Raw genomic sequence first — 23,068 nt, 5'->3', positions numbered from 1 at the left:
CCATGTTTTTGGTTGCAGGTGCTTCATTATGAACCTCAAAGATAATCTTTCAAAATTTCAAGCTAAAGCTGATGAAAGAATATTTTTGGGATATTCGAACAATTCAGTTGCATATAGAGTGTTAAACAAATGAACATGAAAATTTGAAGAAACGTTCAATCTTACTTTTGATGACTATTATGTCAAACAAGTGGAAAGACAGTTTGAACAAAAACCAATTCTTAATGAATCAAATAATAAAACTGAAGATGATAATTCAATTGATTTTTATTATGATTTAATTTGTGGTGTCCTAGACAGGGCTGTTGATGCTGAAGTTAATGCTGCTGATAATCAAACACCTGAATCCTTGAAACATACAGATGATTCAACACTAACTTCGGATACTATTACAAATGGCGAAAGTATGCTAAATGTTCGTTTGGAGGGGGAGCATACGAATACACCTTCAAGTGTTGAGGGGGAGCATCTTTCGAGGGGGAGAAGAGTAGTATGAATGATACTTTCGAGGGGAAGCATCAAAATGACAATTAAGTTGAGGGGGGCATAATGAAACAGATACAATAAATCTTGATCAAAATGATGAATTTCATGAAATTAATGATAATATTTCTGTTGCAGGATTTGAAAATGAAGATATGTATGAAGATGCACCATTGGATTTTGATCCAACATATCCGCCACTTGAGAAATGGATGAAAAATCATCCAAAAGAGCAAGTTATAGGAAATCCACAAGATGGAGTTTTAACGAGAGCTCAAATTCGTGCGAAAAATGAGGTACTCAATACGAATAAATTTTTTTGCATGTTTAATGTTTTTATTTCGAAAATTGAGTCAAATACAGTTAAGGTTGCTATGGAACACTCAGATTGGGTTGTTGCAATGCAATCTAAACTTGCTGAATTCGAACGAAATAAGGTTTGGAGATTGATTCCAAAACCAAAAGACGTTTCGATTGTTGGGTACGTTAAAATGGATCTTCAAAAACAAAACCGACAAAGAAGGCAATACCATTCGAAATAAAGCTAGGCTTGTAGTTAAAGGTTATTCGCAAAAAGAAGGTATCGACTATGAAGAAACCTTTGCCCCTGTCGCAAGACACAAGGTTGTTCGAATATTTTTAGCCTATGCAGCTCATAAGGACTTTGATGTTTATCAAATGGATGTCAAATGTGCATTCTTTAATTGAGAGCTTGAGGAAACTGTGTATGTTGAACAACCACCAGATTTTATTAACGAAGAATTTCCTACACTACTAGAAAACCTTTAATGACGCGCAAACAATGACACTCGCTAATAGAGGACGCGCATTAGGGGGTGCCCCAAAAATAATGCCATCTCTCTTAAAATTTAAAGGATTTAGAACACGCATTTTTGCGTGCCGTGAAATTAGTGTCTGAAAAAAAAAATAATAAAAAAAAAAACACGAAGGGCACTTAAAGTGTGTTAGATCTGATCCCACATCGGCTGGGAAGGAAAACTAAGCATTCCTTATAAGGGGTGTGGATACTTTCCCTATCACAACGCGTTTTAAAGCCGTCAGGGCAGCAGATCTCATAAGAACTCTGCAGTTAAGCGTGCTCGGGCGGGAGTAGTACCAGGATGGGTGACCACCTGGGAAGTCCTCATGTCGAGTGGCCCAAAGCGGAAACGATTGTGATACGTGCCAGAGAGGGATGTTTCAAATGATATCAGAGCCAGGGCACGGGTCGATGTGTTCGACGGGGACGTCGAACCTTATAATGGGGGTGAAAGTGGGTTAGATCTGATCCCACATCGGCTGGGAAGGAGAACTAAGCATTCCTTAAAAGGGGTGTGGATACCTTCCCTATCACAATGCGTTTTAAAGTCGTGAGGGCAGTAGATCCCATAAGAACTCTGCAGTTAAACGTGCTCGGGCAGGAGTAGTACCAGGATGGGTGACCCCCTAGGAAGTCCTCGTGCCGAGTGGCCCAAAGCGGTCAATATTGTGATATGTGCCAGATGGGGATGTTACAAATGAAAGTGGGTTAGATATGATCCCACATCGGCTGGGAATGAGAACTAAGCATTCCTTATAAGGGGTGTGGATACCTTCCCTATCACAACGCGTTTGAAAGTTGTGAGGGCAGTAGATCCCATAAGAACTCTGTAGTTAAGCGTGCTCGGGCGGGAGTAGTACCAGGATGGGTGACCCCCTGGGAAGTCCTCGTGCCGAGTGGCCCAAAGCGGACAATATTGTGATACGTGCTAGAGGGGGATGTTACAGTCTTGCTCACATTAAAATTTTCATTGACAATTATTATGATTGTCTGGCCATGCAGATGGTGAGATTTTCTGAAAACCATTTGGCATGGTGTTTGCGGGAAAAGATACAAAGGGGAAAGCCAAAAGATTCTTATTCCAAGTTGCTGAGATAGAAAGATACACAACTTCACAATATACGAACTTCATTGTTCATATGAATAATTATACGAAGAATAATGAAGGCGACAAGACCGAGTTAAAGAAAGTGTTAACTTGGTATTCAGAAATCTGAAGAATGATGCACTTCACTGCTCAGATTCTCACGAATTGAGTAGTTTGACTCGTTTACAAAGGGGGAGATTGTTAGGGTCGAAGTCTTGTTGTAAAGAGTCGAAGTGTGTTTACTATATTTCATATGTAATTTATTTACTAAGTCATTTCCTGTACGAAGCGTAACTCTTAGACTTAGTATTTTTTGTACTCTCAGTTTCCTATAAATAGGAACTGAACATAGAGTTAGATAACAAGTTTTCCCTGAATGTTGTCTACTTTTGCACTCTTTTTCATTTCAAAGTAATAAGAGCTGAAACCAGATTATATTTACATTCAGTGTTCTTAATTGACCTTTTGCTTGTTTAACTCTGATTCTATTCGATTTCTCGTTACAATTCCTCTTCATATACGGGATGGAGCATGCCATACTCATAAAGGTCAAGACTTGGGACCAAAAATGTTCATGAATCAAGAAATAACAGTATCTTGAGGAATGCAAGCCAAGTTCAGGACTTTATACCTCTTGAAGGTTGTTGGGTGGATGAGGATTCTAGATCTAAAGCCTCTTTGTAACACTATAAATTTTCAAATAAATTTTTTTCATTTTTAAAACCACATAAACTCAATATCACATTTCCCAAAAACCACAAAATGTATAAGTTGTCAAAACACGAGTCAACAAATGTTTGACAAAATCCCAGAATCCTCAAAATCATGATCTCTAACTGGTGTGTACAATCAATCCGGCGCCTTCCCGCGATCCTAAGAAGTACCTGAAACACATATCACACAATACGGTAAACACGAACCCTAGTGAGTTCCCCAAAATACCACATACATAAATAATAATCCTCTCATGGCTATAGCTCGGCATGGACCCTCCATTCATGCATCTCGGTGAGGACCCTCCGGTCTCACGGCTCGGTGTGGACCCTCTGGTCATGTGTCTTAGTGAAGACCCTCCGGTCTAACAGCTTGGGTTGGACCCTCCAGTCCTGTATCTTAGTGAAGACCCTTCGGTCTCACAACTAGGTTTGGACCCTCTGGTCCTAACTCAGTAAAGCACAGAATAATATAGTATATATCACAAAGACAAAATGCATAATATCACATAACTCAATATAAGCACATAGGAACCTCCGGTTGATAACTCAAATAAGACCCTTTGGTCACACAATATTACCACTCAGGTAAGTATAGTGAGAAGACTCACCTCAACTGCTACGTGAGAAACCTTACATTGTCGTTGTTGTTGCGCACCAACTCCTGAACTGGGCTAAAACAACCCAACACTATAATCAAAGACTATACAAGCCTACACCCCAACACTATGTACCATAGATGGCCCAACTAACCAGGCCCACTACTGACCCAACTCATTGGGCCCACCAAGGACCAAGACCAAAAAGGTCCACAAAGGTCCACTAATGGCCCAATTTTCCAAATTAGGCCCAAACCCTTGCTTGGGCCTTACCCTAAAGCCCACAACTTAACTCTAATCCGAAACACCCTTTCTCAGAAGGCCTAACTAGTCACCAACGATCGGGCCCAAGAAGACATCCCAAACCGAAGCCCAAATACGCAACTCGCTCAGACAGAGTACGCAGAGCGTACTAATTGATACGTTGAGCGTACTCGCTTAATGGCTTGTACGCCCAGCGTATGTCCCTCTTAAACCCACTTTTCCATTAATCACTTAATGCTTTAAGCCATAAGTCCAAACTACAGATCTAAGTCCAAATAATGTTTAAACCCATAATGTCACTGGCTTGGTGACTTTGCATGTCCCACATAAGCCTAAACTCCAAAATGGCATTCTACTTCCATAAAAATGGTCTTAACTCTTGCATGAAGCCATTAAGACTTCCAAGATAACAACATTATGATTCTAGGTCCCAAATAATACTAAGATGGGCAACTCTAAGCCCCAAAAATGGAATGGACTCAAGGGACCTCATCAATGGGACCAAAAGAGTCCATACCTCAACCCAAAAGAGATCTAAGAAAATAACCACCAAGTTTGAGACTTTATACCTCAAATGAGAGCCAAAGGTTGATGAGGTTCTGGATCTAAAAGTTCTAGCTTCTTCAATGAATCTTGAAGAGTGAGAACCTTCTTCAAAATCACCAAAATACTCTTCTAATGGTATTTTAAGCTCCAAGAACACACAAGAAGGATTAGGGTTTTGTGAAAGTTGCCAAAGGGTGAGAGGGAGGCTAATCTTTGAGGCATTATGTTCTTTATATAGTGTCCATCCCTAAAATTAGGGTTTTTCATTCTGACCCTCGTACGCCCCGCGTACCTCCTTATACACCCCGCGTACGAGGCCGCACACCCCGACTCAAACCTCGCACCTACGTTGCATGTTCTTCCCAGCTACGCCTTGCGTAGACCTTTTCTCCTCTGTACGCCCGGCGTATCACTCGGTACGCCCCGCGTACTAGGGTTTTCCCCAAACCCTAACTCTTCCGAATGCCATAACTCACTCGATACAGCTCCGATCTCGACCATCCATATATCCATAGAAAGGCATTGAGACACTCAACACTATTATCAATTCATACTTTCCATCATATATCCTAAATCAAAAATCCATTTCCCGTTAATCCTAATTGACAAATTATCGAAATACTCTTTTTGCTCCAAGTCACAACCGAATACCCAAAACATCCAATATAGCATCCACCTCCAAATAAGCCCAATAACTGACTTCTTCAAGGATTCTAACCCTACTAATACCCAAACCTTGTTCACCAATTTGAAATGAAAACGTCGTGAAAATAGGATGTTACATTCTTCAAGATTCTAAGGTGATTCTACTTCCTTCCCTCTCCTTAAAGTTCACCAAAATACACACCAAAGGTCAAGAATGCTCAAAGAAGGGTCTACGGTTTGCTAAGGTCAAATATGGTGATGTATGGTGATGAGAGAAGAGACTTGGAGGCCATAAGGATGCTTAAATAAGGTCCAACCCCTAAAAATTAGGGCTTGTGATCTTACCACATACACCCACTGTACAATATGTACGTTCAGCGTACGTACCTATGCTCATTATTTACAGAAATGTCACTATGGGCCATTTTACAACATTTCTCATACACAAGGGCTAAAATGCAATAATCTTCATAATTAGGGTTAAATTTAGAATTGCCTCAACATCGGGATGTTACACAAGAGTTGGTTGATGATCTTCTTTATACCGAACAATTGAAGGGTTTTTCATCCTTTGTGTTGACCTTTAGTTGTATGATAGAGTATGGGCATACTCCGCGTCTATATATGGAGTTAGGGGATACATACTCTAAAATGGTATTTATGTGTACTGACTAATGTATTTAGCCTCCGACCAAAAATTATAAGAATTACTATTTTCAAGTTTAGTCCCTTAATAATTTTATATTAGATTCCCGTAAAAAGCTAGATTGGTAACAATAGGAATTGGAACTGTCATTAAATCAATATGATTATATAGCTAGAAACATCGTCATCACCAACATACTTGTTAGTTTGCACAACCTTTATCTTTGGTCGATTGTTCCGCTTAATTTAAAATGATTTTTGAAATTAAAACATTTAACAAAAAAATATATACTCCTAATATAAATAAAAAATTGCCTAGTTGATGCTTAACTTATCTTGATGTAGATAAAAAAAGCTAAACAACACTAATATATATATATATATATATATATATATATATATATATATATATATATATATATATATATATATATATAACACCGTGAATTTTCAAAAAAAAAAATTCGAATATAAAAACATTTCTCATTTAATTTCATAAAAACATTAAGTTTCAAATTCCAATCTGTATCATACAAATCCCAAGATCACATAAATATATCAAAAGTCCCCTGCGTGTGTACAGATCAAGTCGGCGCCTTCCCACGGTCATCGCTAGTACCTGAAACAACAACACTAACACTGTAAGCATGAAGCTTAGTGAGTTCCCCAAAATACCACACATAAAACACATAGTGGCCACTCGAGGCTATAACTCTATGGGTCCGTGCACCCAACTCTGTGAACCCTCAGGTTCTAACTCTAGGAACCTTCCGGTTCCAACTCTGTAATCATGCACAGCATAAATCACATAGAAATAATGCAGTACAACACATAGCATACACATAACATACATACACTAACACATAGCTCTGATTACCTACTCAAGGTAAAGTATAGTGAGAAGACTCACCTCGCGTATCTCGGTATCTCACGAATCCTGGAAATCCCTCGTGCTCGATCCTCCAAGCTCTAATCCTCCTATAACTTCACATGACTCTAATTAACACTTTTTATCTCTAAGGTTGACTATCCCTAAGAAGTCAACACAGGTCAACGGTCAACAGTCAACTTTGACCGAACTCGGCGAGTACACACGGCAACTCGGCGAGTCCAGATGTTCTCACCAGCTCTCTAGGATTCTCTTTCTACACGTCGAGTACTCCCCCTGACTCGACGAGTTTCACCTGGCAGAAATCGCGGGGCCACCCCGACTCAACTCGCCGAGTCTCAAGAACGACTCGGCGAGTCCCAGCTCGACTCAGTCCACTTGACAACCCTCTCTAACTCGCCCTGACTCACTGAGTCAACCCATGACTCGACTGGACCACTCACTGGCAGGTCCAAGGCAATCTTCAAGCTACTCACCGAGTCTGCTCATAGGACTCGGCGAGTCCATGCCATGCAATCACTCAAACTTGCTTCTAAGGTCAGATCTATTCCAATAATTCATAGATCTGGCCTGCCTAGACTGATTCACCACGTAAAGCCCCAGACTTGGTGCATAAACAACCTCTATATGACCATATATGAAGAATTATCAACAATTATCACTACTCAAGGTCATAACCTCCATTGTTCTCTATAAAGCTTGATGAATGAGGCTCTCTGGACCTCTATGGATCCAGATCCAAAGCCTCATCACTAGCAAGGGACTATTTGGCCATCCAATCAACTCAACAAGGTCACAAGAAACCCTAAAATCAATTATACTTCACAAAACAGGAGATGAGCCGAAATCATACCTTTAGATTGAAGGGCTAAGCTTCAAATCCACAGAACAGCAATCTCCTTTGTCTCCTCTTGGCTAGAACCTCCCTCTTCTTTGCTAAACAACACACAAATGTCAAGAAATGCTTCCTTTCTCTCTCAAATCGCTAAGGCACTCTAGGGTTTCTCTCTATGGATTGTTGGGTGCAAATGACGGCCATAAGGCCCTTTAAATAGGTCCCAAACCCGAGAAATTAGGGTTTCATTGAACAGCGTGGACTGGCCGAGTCCATATCCTGGACTCGCCGAGTCCAGACGAATCCCGCGTCCAGAATCACGACCCTACTCGGCGAGTCTGAGCTCCAACTCGCTGAGTCCCCTCTCAAAACATCAAAAATCAAAACAATAAAGATACCTGGAAATCCGGGCTGTTACAACTCTCCCCCACTAGAACTAGACTTCGCCCTCGAAGTCTCGCTCTGAAAATAGCTCCGGATGCTGCTCCCGCATCTCGTGCTCCGGCTCCCAGGTCATCTCTGATCCCTTCCGGTGTTGCCACTGAACCAACACCAGAGGTACCTCCTTGTTCCTCAGAACCTTGATCTTCTGATATCTGATGGCTACTGGTCTCTCGGCATAATTCAGGCTCGCATCCACCTGAATATCCTCTAATGGAACCACTGCCGACTCATCGGCTATACATTTCCTCAATTGCGACACATGAAAAGTGTCGTGGATTTGCCCCAACTCTGCTGGCAATTCCAAACGATAGGCTACCCGGCCTACCCTCGCAATCACACGAAATGGCCCAATATACCGGGGCCCCAACTTGCCCCTCTTCCTGAATCGAATCACTCCTTTCCAAGGAGAGACCTTCAGGAGAACGAAGTCGCCGACCTGAAACTCAAGCTCGGACCGGCGTCTGTCTGCATAACTCTTCTGTCGGCTCTGGGCGGTCAATAACCTCTGTCTGACCTGCTGAATCTGCTCTGTCGTCTGAAGCACGATCTCTGTACTGCCCATCACTCTCTGCCCAACCTCTCCCCAACAAATGGGGGTCCGACACCTCCTACCATACAACAGCTCAAAGGGTGGCATACCAATGCTCGAATGATGGCTGTTGTTGTAGGAAAACTCTGCCAAGGGTAAATACGCATCCCAGCTACCCCCGAAATCCAACACACAAGCTCGAAGCATGTCCTCAAGCGTCTGAATCGTGCGCTCACTCTGACCGTCTGTCTGGGGATGATATGCGGCACTAAAATGCAATCTAGTACCCAACTCCTCATGAAATTTCTTCCAGAATCTGGAAGTGAAACGCACATCACGGTCTGAAACAATCGAGATCGGCACCCCATGCCGAGATACCACTTCTCTCACATATAACTCCGCCAACTTCTCCGCTGAAGAACTCTCACTGATGGCAAGGAAGTGAGCGCTCTTCGTCAACCTATCCACAATCACCCAAATTGCATCAACTCCTCTGGCAGTCCTCGGCAATTTGGTGATGAAATCCATAGTGATCTGTTCCCACTTCCATTCGGGAACCTCCAATGGCTGCAACTTGCCATGCGGTCTCTGGTGCTCGGCCTTAACCCTGCGGCAGGTCAAGCACCTCTCAACGAACCATGCGACGTCCCTCTTCATACAGGGCCACCAATACTCTTTCCTCAAATCCAAATACATCTTCGTAGCCCCCGGATGGATCGAAAATTTCGACCGATGAGCCTCCTCCATCAAAGAAGTGCGCGTACCACCCACAAACGGTACCCAAATCCGACCCTGAAAAGTCATAAGCCCTCGACCATCCGTAACGAACTCTGAAACCAAACCAACGACCCGTTCCTCTTCTGCATCTCCGGCTGCACAGCCTCGGCCTGTGCCCCACGAATGGCATCCAATACCGGAGCTATCATGGTCAATCTCAAACATACATCTCGCAATGGAGTGCTCTCCACCCTGCGGCTCAACGCATCGGCCACCACATTGGCCTTTCTCGGGTGGTACAGGATCTCACAATCATAATCCTTGACCACATCTAACCACCTCCTCTGTCGCATATTTAGGTTGGGCTGATCCATCAAGTACTTCAAACTCTTATGGTCCGTGTATATCATACACCGAACCCCATATAAGTAGTGACGCCAAATCTTGAGGGCGAACACTACTGCCCCCAACTCTAGATCATGCGTGGGATATCTCGTCTCATGAGGCTTCAGCTGCCTCGATGCATATGCTATCACATGTCCCCTCTGCATCAACACCACACCCAGCCCGAAAATCGATGCATCACAATATACTACAAAATCCTCCATCCCTTCTGGGAGAGCTAATATCGGGGCTTCGCACAACCTTTGGCGAAGTGTCTCAAAGGAGGTCTCCTGCTCGGGACCCCATGAGAATGCGACACCCTTCCGGGTCAATCTGGTGAGCGGCACTGCGATCTTGGAGAAATCCTTGATAAATCTCTGATAATACCCTGCCAACCCAAGGAAACTCCTGATCTCAGATGGTGACTTCGGCACCTCCCAACTCATCACCTCCTCAACCTTGGCCGGATCGACCAGAATCCCTTCCTGGTTAACGAGATGTCCTAGGAACTGGACTTCCCGCAACCAGAAATCACACTTGGAGAACTTTGCATAAAGCTTCTCCTATCTCAATACCCCAAGGACCTCCCTCAATTGCTCCTCATGCTGCTCTCTAGATCTCGAATACACCATAATATCATCAATAAATACAATCACCGACCGATCCAACATCGGCCTGCATACCCTGTTCATGAGATCCATGAACACAGCCGGGGCATTGGTGAGCCCAAAAGGCATCACCACAAACTCATAATGCCCATATCGCGTCCTGAATGCTGTCTTCTGGACGTCCTCATCCCGCACTCTCACCTGATGATATCTCGACCTCAAATCGATCTTGGAAAACCAAGATGCTCCCTGCAACTGATCAAATAAATCGTCGATCCTCGGCAACGGGTAACGGTTCTTGACCGTCAGCTTGTTCAACTCCCGGTAATCAATGCACATCCGGTGTGAACCATCCTTCTTCTTGACGAACAGAATAGGTGCTCCCCACGGCGAGCTGCTCGGCCGAATGAATCCCTTCCCCAGCAACTCCTGAAGCTGCGAGGATAACTCTTGCATCTCTGGAGGTGCAAGACGATAAGGCACCTTAGCGATAGCCGCGGCCCCCGGAACCAAATCAATACCAAACTCCACTTGCCTCACAGGAGGTACTCCCGGCAGTTCCTCGGGAAAGACATCTGGAAACTCACGTACCACCGGTACCTCCTCAACTGAACTCGGTCTCTCGGAAGTCGCTCGCGTATCCATCACATACGCCACAAAACCCTTACAGCCCTGCTGTAGACACTGCCTCGCCCTAGCGGCCGAACAAAAGGCTGATCCCGAACGGGTACCCTCGCCGTACACTTAAAGAACTCCCCCACTAGGGTCTCGTATAGTCACCAGCTGACGCTCACAGTCGATGACTACGCCGAATCGACTCAACCAGTCCATGCCCACAATGACACAGACATCACCCATCGCGATAGGAATCAGATCAATCGGAAACTCAACCCCGAAAATCTCTAACACACATCCCCGGAAAACCTCCGTGGCACAAATCACTCTATCATCAGCTATGGAAACTCTCAGAGGCCGACTCAATGCTTCACGACTAACACTGATATGTTGACTAAAGGCCAAAGATACAAAAGACCGACTCGCACCCGAGTCAAATAACACTAAAGCAGGTACAGAGTTCACAAGAAAGGTACCTACGCATAATATAATATAAGCATAACATCTCTACATCAAAAATAAATACATGAAAGGAAACATACCAGCCACAACATCGGGCGTAGCGCGGACCTCCTCCGCAGTCAGCTGGAAGGCTCTCCCTCGAGCTCTCGGCACCTCGGCCTTAACAGGCCGACTCTCTGTAGCTCTGATGGCGGCAGGAGCAGACCCCTGAGATGCTCCACGCAACTGCGGACACTCGGCCTTCCGGTGTCTGGTCTGGTTGCAGTGAAAACACACTGCAAACCCCTTAGGGCAGTCCTTGGCCATGTGGCCCTCCTTGCCATATTTGTAGCAAGACCCTGCTCGGCAAACTCCGTCATGACCCTTGTCGCACTTTCCGCAAGTGCGGCCCTTCTGGCTCCCTGGTCTGGGATCAGCAGGCTTGGCCCGCTTGGCGGCCGGCTGCGACTGTGCCGGTCGCCGATCCCTCCCCTGAGACTCCGCCTCCTCCCTGGCCTGAGTCTCAAGCTCGATCTCCCTCTTCCGGGCATTTGCCTGAAGCTCGGCAAATGTCCGGTACGAGGAGTTCGCAGCGAACTCCCGAATATCCCGCCTCAAGATGCTCAAGTAGCGGCTCATACGTGCCTGCTCAGTGGACACGTGCTCAGGGCAGAACATCGCCCTCTCGTGGAACATCCTCGTGATCGCTGTAACAGACTCAGTACCCTGCTTAAGGGTCAGAAACTCCTGTGCTAAACGCTCCCTCTCCACCTGGGGAACGTACTCATCCGGAAACATGGTGGTGAACCTCTCCCAGGTCACCGCAGAAAGCTCAGCAGGCGTATAATGCGCTGTCACAAACTTCCACCAGTCCTTCGCTCCCAAGCGAAGCTGGTTCAGCGCGAACCGGACCTTCAAATGCTCAGGAGACGAGCAAGTGAAGAAACACCCCTCAATATCAGATATCCACCTCATAGCTGCCACCGGGTCCTGGGTACCATCAAACTCTGGTGGTTTTGTGTTGCTGAACTCACGGAACAACAACGCATCCCCACCCTGCGGCCTCGCAGCAGCAATCGCTGCGGTAGCCGCTGCAGCAGCAGCCTCAGAAAGAGCGGCATAACGCTCATCAAACGTCTCAATCAATGTGGTCTTTATAGACCCAAACATCTCCGGTATCTCTGCTCTGATGGCCGCAGCCACCTCCTCCTGAATGATCTGGCGGATCTCCTCCTCACTGGTACCACTACTCTCGGGCATCAAACGTGTCCTCACCGTGATCTACCTCTGAAATACAACATACGATAAATTAGAATCCACACGAGTATGCTCACACTCGTCAACTCTTTCCTCCTTGATTCTTGGCATTCCAAAGATTCTTACTTGGGTTGCACACCGCTCCGGTGCTTCCAGTAGTACGGGCCCAATACTACTGTCCGCACCGCACCAGAATACACTCCAAGTCCTCCTCTTTGGATCCCAGGTCTCAAGTACTCTATCATGCATAGACCACTCTCTAATAGATCTCCCATAAGTCCCTCGCTGCTACCTACTCACTCTCAAGCATCTCATAGCAGCTCACCTCTCCCTAGGCTAAGGCATCACAAATCAGGCCACTTTAGTCCTAATAGCAATACCTAGCCTACTCCAGCATGCGAATACATCATATCAATGTCAATATCACATAATATATAAAGGTATTTTGGGAAATCACCGTTCGGGCGCTGACTGATCGTACACACATCTCTTGCTCTGCGTTTTTCAAAAATCTTTTACTCTTTTTGAAAATACATCTCAAATCCTCAGTTTGAGTTCAAATACGCCCGAAGGTGTACTCGAATCCCTCAAACCAAGGCTCTGATACCAACTTGTAACACCGTGAATTTTCAAAAAAAAAAATTTGCAATATAAAAACATTTCTCATTTAATTTCATAAAAACATTAAGTTTCAAATTCCAATCTGTATCATACAAATCCCAAGATCACATAAATATATCAAAAGTCCCCTGCGTGTGTACAGATCAAGCCGGCGCCTTCCCACGGTCATCGCTAGTACCTGAAACAACAACACTAACACTGTAAGCATGAAGCTTAGTGAGTTCCCCAAAATACCACACATAAAACACATAATGGCCACTCGAGGCTATAACTCTATGGGTCCGTGCACCCAACTCTGTGAACCCTCAGGTTCTAACTCTAGGAACCTTCCGGTTCCAACTCTGTAATCATGCACAGCATAAATCACATAGAAATAATGCAGTACAACACATAGCATACACATAACATACATACACTAACACATAGCTCTGATTACCTACTCAAGGTAAAGTATAGTGAGAAGACTCACCTCGCGTATCTCGGTATCTCACGAATCCTGGAAATCCCTCGTGCTCGATCCTCCGAGCTCTAATCCTCCTATAACATCACATGACTCTAATTAACACTTTTTATCTCTAAGGTTGACTATCCCTAAGAAGTCAACACAGGTCAACGGTCAACGGTCAACTTTGACCGGACTCGGCGAGTACACACGGCAACTCGGCGAGTCCAGACGTTCTCACCAGCTCTCTAGGATTCTCTTTCTACACGTCAAGTACTCCCCCTGACTCGACGAGTTTCACCTGGTAGAAATCGCGGGGCCACCCCGACTCAACTCGCCGAGTGTCAAGAACGACTCGGCGAGTCCCAACTCGACTCAGTCCACTTGACAACCCTCTCTAACTCGCCCTGACTCACTGAGTCAACCCATGACTCGACTGGACCACTCACTGGCAGGTCCAAGGCAATCTTCAAGCTACTCGCCGAGTCTGCTCATCGGACTCGGCGAGTCCATGCCATGCAATCACTCAAACTTGCTTCTAAGGTCAGATCTATTCCAACAATTCATAGATCTGGCCTTCCTAGACTGATTCACCACGTAAAGCCCCAGACTTGGTGCATAAACAACCTCTATATGACCATATATGAAGAATTATCAACAATTATCACTACTCAAGGTCATAACCTCCATTGTTCTCTATAAAGCTTGATGAATGAGGCTCTCTGGACCTCTATAGATCCAGATCCAAAGCCTCATCACTAGCAAGGGACTATTTGGCCATCCAATCAACTCAACAAGGTCACAAGAAACCCTAAAATCAATTATACTTCACAAAACAGGAGATGAGCCAAAATCATACCTTTAGATTGAAGGGCTAAGCTTCAAATCCACAGAACAACAATCTCCTTTGTCTCCTCTTGGCTAGAACCTCCCTCTTCTTTGCTAAACAACACACAAATGTCAAGAAATGCTTCCTTTCTCTCTATGGATTGTTAGGTGCAAATGACAGCCATAAGGCCCTTTAAATAGGTCCTAAACCCGAGAAATTAGGGTTTCATTAAACAGCATGGACTCGTCGAGTCCATATCCTGGACTCGCCGAGTCCAGACGAATCCCGCGTCCAGAATCGCGACCCTACTCGGCGAGTCTGAGCTCCAACTCGTTGAGTCCCCTCTCAAAACGTCAAAAATCAAAACAATAAAGATACCTGGAAATCCGAGCTGTTACAATATATATATATATATATATATATATATATATATATATATATATATATATAGAGAGAGAGAGAGAGAGAGAGAGTTAGGTTCAAATGTTTCTAACAATTATTGTATGCTTCTTAGGACCAATCAAAATTTAGGAAATATTAAATAATTAATAAATTGTTTCTAGGGTATAATAGTAATCCTTACTTATTTAATTTTAGTCATTATTGAAAACATTTAACACCCATTTTAAATAAGGGAAATCAATTTAAAACCCTACAAATCACCCATTTGTTCATTCCAGCGACATACCTCCACCTCTTTTCATCTCCTTAAACTCCCTCACCCTCATGTTCCTCCTGATCACCAGAAAAGAGACCAACATCAACCGAAGTTGTTGCCATCTCCAACCCAACGTCTCTTCTTCCTTTTATTTTGATGACAAACTGACCCAATCAATATCATGGTCAGTTGAAGCAACCCCCGATCCTAAGTAGGCCCTGTCGGCATAGTTCACCGAAGAACAAGGAGCAACGGCCCTCACCAGTTCTCCTCCTTGCCTTCAATTTATCTAACTCTAAAACAGCTCCCATTTACTTTTTCCTTGCTTCTCCATCGACCTCAAGTAGTTCTTTTCCTTATCTGATCAAAATTCACTTGAAAAACAACCAAAACAGTCGACACCACCGTGGAGATTGGTGACACGGACTGTTCCTGCGAGATGGTCCTGGTGTTAGTTGTTGATCTTAAGCAGATTTAGACAGTTCCTTAATTAGTTATTTTAATTTTTTTACTGTTTAGAACAGCTCCAAAGACTCCCAGTTCAACACCCATTCTTTTTATTATAATTTCTAAAATTCAGAAGGCATCTGATTATTGCCCGCCGACTGCTTGTTAAAATGCTTGAATCAAATATTTCATTCATTTATTTGCACATGATGTCCATTGATAAGTATTACAACCATTTGGAAATTAGAATATGTAGTTTTGTTAATCTGGTCTGGTGTTGGCCTGATGAGGTCTCTATATTTCTCTATTTTGGCTTTGTTTATCATTAGTTATTCCATAAACATGATGTCTACTAATATGTATTTATACCAATTTGAAAATTAACCAATGTAGGTTTTTTAATCTAGTCTTGTGTTGGTCTAATGAGGTGTTTATTTTCTTTATTTTGACTTTGCTTATGATTAATTATCCCATAAACATGATGATTTAATTTGCTTATGAAATCTGATTTGAATGCTAAACACACGATAATTACTTCCTATTTTTGAATTGCCACTATTCTATACAGGTAAACATATTCTTATATATCTTTTAGTTGCAAAACATCATAAGGACTTCCTCTATACTTCTAATCACAGGTAATCATATTCTTATATCCTTTTTAGCAAAATTTTGATATGTAATTTGCTAATGGTGAATTTTGGCTTTGGTCTTAGCAACAAGAAAAAAGAACACAAGATGGAGACTTGAACGAAATAAATGAAACAAGATTGGCTTGATGTATTAAAAAAGCATAAGTTTTAGGAAATAGGGAGTTCAAGAAGCTGATAATCTGAAGATACATGATGTCTTTGATGAAAATATGAACCTACAAAGTTTGTCTCTAAAGTCAAAGGTAACAAAAACAATCATTCCACAACGATTTTCTTTAGATTTGGTTGTTTTCATACAATTTAGAAACCAGAAGGTGTTTGTTGGGTTCAAGAATATATACATTCTATATCATATACACATTCTATTAGAATTTTACATTGTAATTGTGCTTTTAGTTTAATGATTCTTTAAGAATGTTTTATCTTGGATGGTTTTAGTTGTTATTTGTGAATTTTTTTATTAAGGATTAAACTCCATGATATGACACATAATTGTTTTTTTTTTCAGTATCTTGATTACAACTTCAATTATATTTGTTGACATATCATCAAACATTTATAATCTTTCCAATAAAAGTATTAAACAATTTCCTAACCATTATTAATGTTTTATTCCAGAAATTTTGATAATCATATCTACAAGATATATCCTGTTTGTAGATTATGGGATACAAAAGTCCATATTCTCTCAACTGCGATGAAATTCGAGGCTTGAAACTTTGATAATTGGCATTGAAAGACAGATGATTCATTATTATTCTGTTAGAATATTCAACAAAGAATGTTATATTCTGGTAGAATAATCTACAAAAGAATGCTAAGATTTTCGCCAGCGAGTGCAGGTAAATCTAGGGTTTCAAATTTCATTCTTCTCACAACTTAGATCTGTTTACATCACTAATTCATACCATATTGTGTATATACTGATGGGGTTGATTTCATATGCTAACACAGTGAATTAATTTTGTTTGATTTCATATACCAACATAGTAAAGGTTTGATATCATATGCCAACATAGATTGGTGAAAGCTACTCATCTTGTTCTAGAAAATTGTTTAAAAAGGTAATTAATTTGTTTATGTATTATTTTGGTTCAATTTATGATTTTGCATTCCAATTTATATTGTCCCTCATTATTGTGTATTTGGAATCTAAAATTATATTAGTAGTAAATACGATGCTTTTAAATTTATTCTATGTATTCTGTCAGAATATATTCTGCTAGAATAAAATCTATGTATTTTTCCAAAACCTATTCTATATATTCTCTCATATTCTATGTATCCTACCAGAATATATAAAGTGATAGTTAATTGTAAGTAACATGTTTTTAACCATCATTAGTTTTTGTTGTATTTGTGATAGGAATGGCTGGAAGAATGTGTTGAAAACCTAATAGGAATAACTTGAAGAAATGAATAAACTTTGATCATACTCACATTTTAATAATGTTGTTATTTTTTAAAATTTTATTCATTTTTGTTGATATTCTTTTAAAATATGTATAATTATATTAAAATGTATGGGACTTTTAGCCTACAAGAATATGTATGAAATTTTATTTAAGTTCGAATGTATAAAAATATATTAGAATATTGTTATTTTTCAACCTCGGGTTCAAGAATTTTGTTATTCTTTAATAATATTATAATAGAATAAAATTCTAAAAGAACATCATTCTAACAAAAAAATATTCTGACAGAATAAAATCGGTTGTGTTTACAAATTATGTTAGAATTAAAATTGAATTAATTAAAAAAATTCAGATTTTAGAATTAGGAGAATTAATTATCCCTAAAAATCCGAAAATTTCATTTTATAATTGTAGTTAATTGTCCAAAATACCCTTTTGCTAAAATTTGTGTGATTATATGGTACATGTTATCCCATTGTAATATCATACACTCTCAAATCATGTCCATTGATTAATTTCATCCGTTTGTTCAGATCTGTGCATTCTGGCACATAATAGTTAGTAAAAACAAAATAACTTAAGCCTATATATATATATATATATATATATATATATATATATATATATATATATATATATATAGAGAGAGAGAGAGAGAGAGAGAGAGAGTTAGGTTCAAACGTTTCTATTATCTATTATGTCCTTGTAGGATTGACTCTGAACCAATCATTTTAGTTATTTTAAAAAAAATAATTAATGTGTATTAGATGTTGAAGGTTTAATTAATGATCATTATATCTTTAACATTTAATATACATTAATTAATTTCTTAAAATAAATAAAATGATTGGTCCAAAATTCATCTTATCTGCACACAATAGATAGTTAGAACACAATAATCTAACCCTATATATATATATATATATATATATATATATATATATATATATATATATATGACCAAATATTTGAATCTAACTCTATATATAACCGAAAAAAGGTTACAATAAAATCAAATGAGAAAATTATATATATATATATATATATATATATATATATATATATATATATATATATATAGTAATAAATAAATATTTAGACTAATTTTATAAATAACTTATGATTATAATATATTATGATATATTGATATTAAATAGTTATGAAACCAAAAGATAAAATTAATAAATATATTAAGACAGATATTATAATAACATGGAAATGCGAAAAGTTAGATAAGATTAAATTAATCTATGTAAACCATTTAATAGGTATATATATATATATATATATATATATATATATATATATATATATATATATATATATATATATATATATATATATATATATATATATATATATATATATATATATATATATATATATATATATATATATATATATATATATATATATATCAGGTTCATTTGAGACCATTCTAATTTTGTGAGACCGTGAGACCAAATTTAAAAATAATTTTAAAATGTAAAATAAATGGAAAATCCAAAAATTCTTTTTTTAAATATTATTTTCAGAACTTGAATTAACTAAAAAAAATAAAAATAAAATAAAATAAATTCCATTTTTTTTTTTGAAAAATACGTGAAATATTCTAAATAAAATATTACACTGACATATTTTAAAAAATAATTTTAAAATTCAAAATAAATGGAAAAATCTAAAAATTCTTTTTTTAAATATTATTTTCGGAACTTGAATTAACTAAAAAAATAAAAAAAAAATTCTATTTTTTTTGAAAAATACGTGAAATATTCTAAATAGAATATTACACTGTACATATTCTAAAAAATAGACACGTGTCATTTGATTATTGGTTCCGGTAGATATTGCCCTAGTTATTTGTTTTCCATAGAACTCATTCCTATATATATATATATATATATATATATATATATATATATATATATATATATATATATATATATATATATATATATATATATATATATATATATATATATATATATGGGTTAGGTTATTTTGTTTTCACTATCTATTGTGTGCATTTATGACTGATTCTGGACCAATCATTTTAGTTATTTTAAGAAAGTGTTTAATGCATATTACATGTTGAAGATATAATAGATATTAATTACATCTTCAGAATTTAATAAGCATTAATTACTTTTTTAAAATAAATAAAATGATTGGTCCAGAATCAATCATACAGGTACACAATAGATAGTGAAAACATTTGAACCTAACTCATTTATATATATATATATATATATATATATATATATATATATATATATATATATATATATATATATATATATATATATATATATATATATATATATATATATATATATATATATATAACAGTATTATGTATCGTAAAATACATATGTTACCAAAAATGGATGTATTGCAAAATATATATGTTACCAAAACATGTTAAAAAAACCAAAATGGGTTTTACCATTATTTATTATCTAAAGTTTATTTCTATATATATTTCAAAGTAGACATCTAAACAATCAAATCTTTATAAAATAATGAGTTCTAAATTGTTTTAGTATCTGAATGTTAGATAGTCTTGTCAATCTTTAAATTGATCAAAATCATTTAAAAGCTTTAAAACAATGTACACAACAACCAATAATCTTTAGATTTTTAAAGAAATACGATAGCATACTCAAACACCAACCCACGTCTTTAAACATGAAATGGAACACACAAAACAAAAACTAAACCTACAATTATTAAACCTAAACCAGAAACCAAAATCCTTGAACTTGAACGAAAAACAAATATTAAATGTAGAATAAAGCTTTTAAAAACAAATACCAAACACAACTTACAACCTTCGAACTTTAATGAATACCAAATAAACACAAAGTCAACATATATTACCACAAGTGGAGAAAAAAATGGAAGCAAATCGACATGTTAACTATAGAAAAATTGTTCTCTTCAATGTCAATATTCTTCTAGTTTTTCTGTACTATCATTCAAACTTAGAAAATAAATTTACATGATTTTTGTTTTCCTACCACTGAAGCAACTTGAAGATGTAAACGGGGCTAAAGAAAGTGTAGAATTAAACTCTAACACCGGTTAACAAAATCGAAAAAGATGATTATGAAGAGTAGACAAAATTCAAAATAAAAGAACCCACAAAATCCAATAGAGGTTTCAATCTCTTGAATAGACAAAAAAAAATGTTGAATTATATTAACTTTGGTTTCATTACTAAGAAGAAAAATTGATTATAATTCATAGAATAGAAAATATAACTCAAAATTTAGAAGTAATTATAAACTCTCTTTCAGATCATGCGCACAGAAAAACTGAACCCGACCATCAAAAACCACATGCAATAAAAATCCTAACGAAACTAAAAATAAATAAGAAACATTAAAGCTATACTCAAAGTCTCAGGCCATGGGAACTTTTGGCATAATAAGTAGTTGGGATCCGAGAAATGTTAGACAGTGTAATAAAATTCCAACAAAACTACCAAAAATTTGGTGAAACTTAAATAGCATGAAGAAAGTTTCGATCGAAAAGAAAGGAGAGGTCTAAAAAACCAAACCCAAACTTTCAACGACAATTAATCACTCTTTCATTAGATCTGTAAAACTCAACCCAAACTTTGAAGTTAATTATTAAGAAAAATAGATTTGATGTAAAAGAAATTAACTAAACACGAACTCTTATACCTAAATAAGAAAAAACTTCGTTCTTACAAATTTGATATAGTTCGTTTTTGATCTGCTATCAAGCAAATACACAATAGAAAAATAAATCACCAAATCAGTCTTTTTCATGTGTACAATGAAACTTGTAAAAGATACGATAGAAATAAAAAAATGAAATAAAAAGAATAAATAGAAGTATAGCCATTTAAAACTCTAAAACATGAAGAGACAAAAGCAATGGTGCTTAATTCAAGGTTCTTAGGTTGTTATGTTCCAGATTTTCTGAACTGTAAATCAAACCAAGTCACAAAATCAACCTATCTCTTGTTTGATCAGTACACTCTTAAAAGAGTTCAATATTGTTCGAGTCCTAGTAGATGAAATCGAAAGCCACGCCAAAATCGATTGACATACACGAAAAAGGGAACGACGATTTGAGGATTCGAGAAAAGGAGTTCGTAGGTGGGTGGGTGTAGTGGTTGTCGTGAGGAAGGGTGAGCGAACGATGGATTTAGTGGCTTCGGAGTTCCTATTTCTGTGGGTTCAATGGCTTCCGAGAGGAGGAGAAGGAGGTTGGGGGTGAATGTGTTTGACAACGGATTGAGATGAAGACACAGAGTATATATGAGGGGATTTTGGGTCTTCACTCTACGTGATTGAGAAGAAGGTTTCTCAAGGCCTTTCTGTGATTATCATAGATGATGAAGAATTTGTTATAGGTTTCCAGATTTGTGAATCTGCAAGCAGTTGATGGTAGTGACGGCGAAGTAGCTTGTACATGGGATAGAGATGGTATACGTAGAAGTCCTACAAAAGTAAGGGTAAAAAAATTAGTTAGTTTAAACATATGTAAATCGAGATGAGGTGGGCGTGGCGGTGGAATTTTTTTAGAGAAAAATGAGTTTGTAGTCTCCATATTTTAAGCAAAAATTTGAGGAGATGACTATTTGATTTATGTCTTTCGTATTCACGTATTTGAATGATCCGTTTTTATCCACTTAACTTATCTATTTTTGTTGACCAAATAAGATTTTAATGCGTAAATACATTGTACATATTTTTTAAGGGTTTGTACGACTTAAAATTCAGCATTTGACCACAAATGTTTTATAATATATATATATATATATATATATATATATATATATATATATATATATATATATATATATATATATATATATATATATATATATATATATATATTTGAGACAACTAGTTTTTTCTTAGACATATGAGGCACTCATGGAGTCATTATAAAGATCAATAACAAAAACCAATTAGAACAACAAAAAAAACCAAAAAAAAAGTAATTAATTTTTGTTAGTTTTCTTTTCTAAAGATAAAAATTTCAAAAAGTTAAAAATAAAAGATATCATTGTTACAAATAAATATTTCAACCATAATTTTATATTGTTTACAAATGATTACACGTGTAATACTATATAAAAATATTCTAAAGGATCATAAGTAATTTATAATTTAATAGTCCATCATAATTATACACATACATACTCATTAATAAACACGAGAGTAATATAATGTTAGAATATCACATGTAATGTTTAGAAATAATAATTACTTTTTTTTTTTAATTTTATACTATTTGGCTAAACAATAACGAAAATAACACTTTAAAATATTTGAAAATTACTATTTATCTTATAATTTAAAATATCTTTTGTTGACACCCAAAATAATTTGTTAAGAATTCATCTTCATGTCTAGCAGAATATTCTCTGGTTTTATTTGACCTTTTATATATATATCACATGTAATGTTTAGAAATAATAATTACTTTTTTTTTTTAATTT

Source organism: Lactuca serriola, chromosome 9 (genome assembly GCF_051521515.1).
Source record: "Lactuca serriola cultivar US96UC23 chromosome 9, Lser_US96UC23_V15, whole genome shotgun sequence".
NCBI classification, from domain to species: Eukaryota; Viridiplantae; Streptophyta; class Magnoliopsida; order Asterales; family Asteraceae; genus Lactuca; species Lactuca serriola.
Note: the sequence above shows the minus strand (reverse complement) of the source record.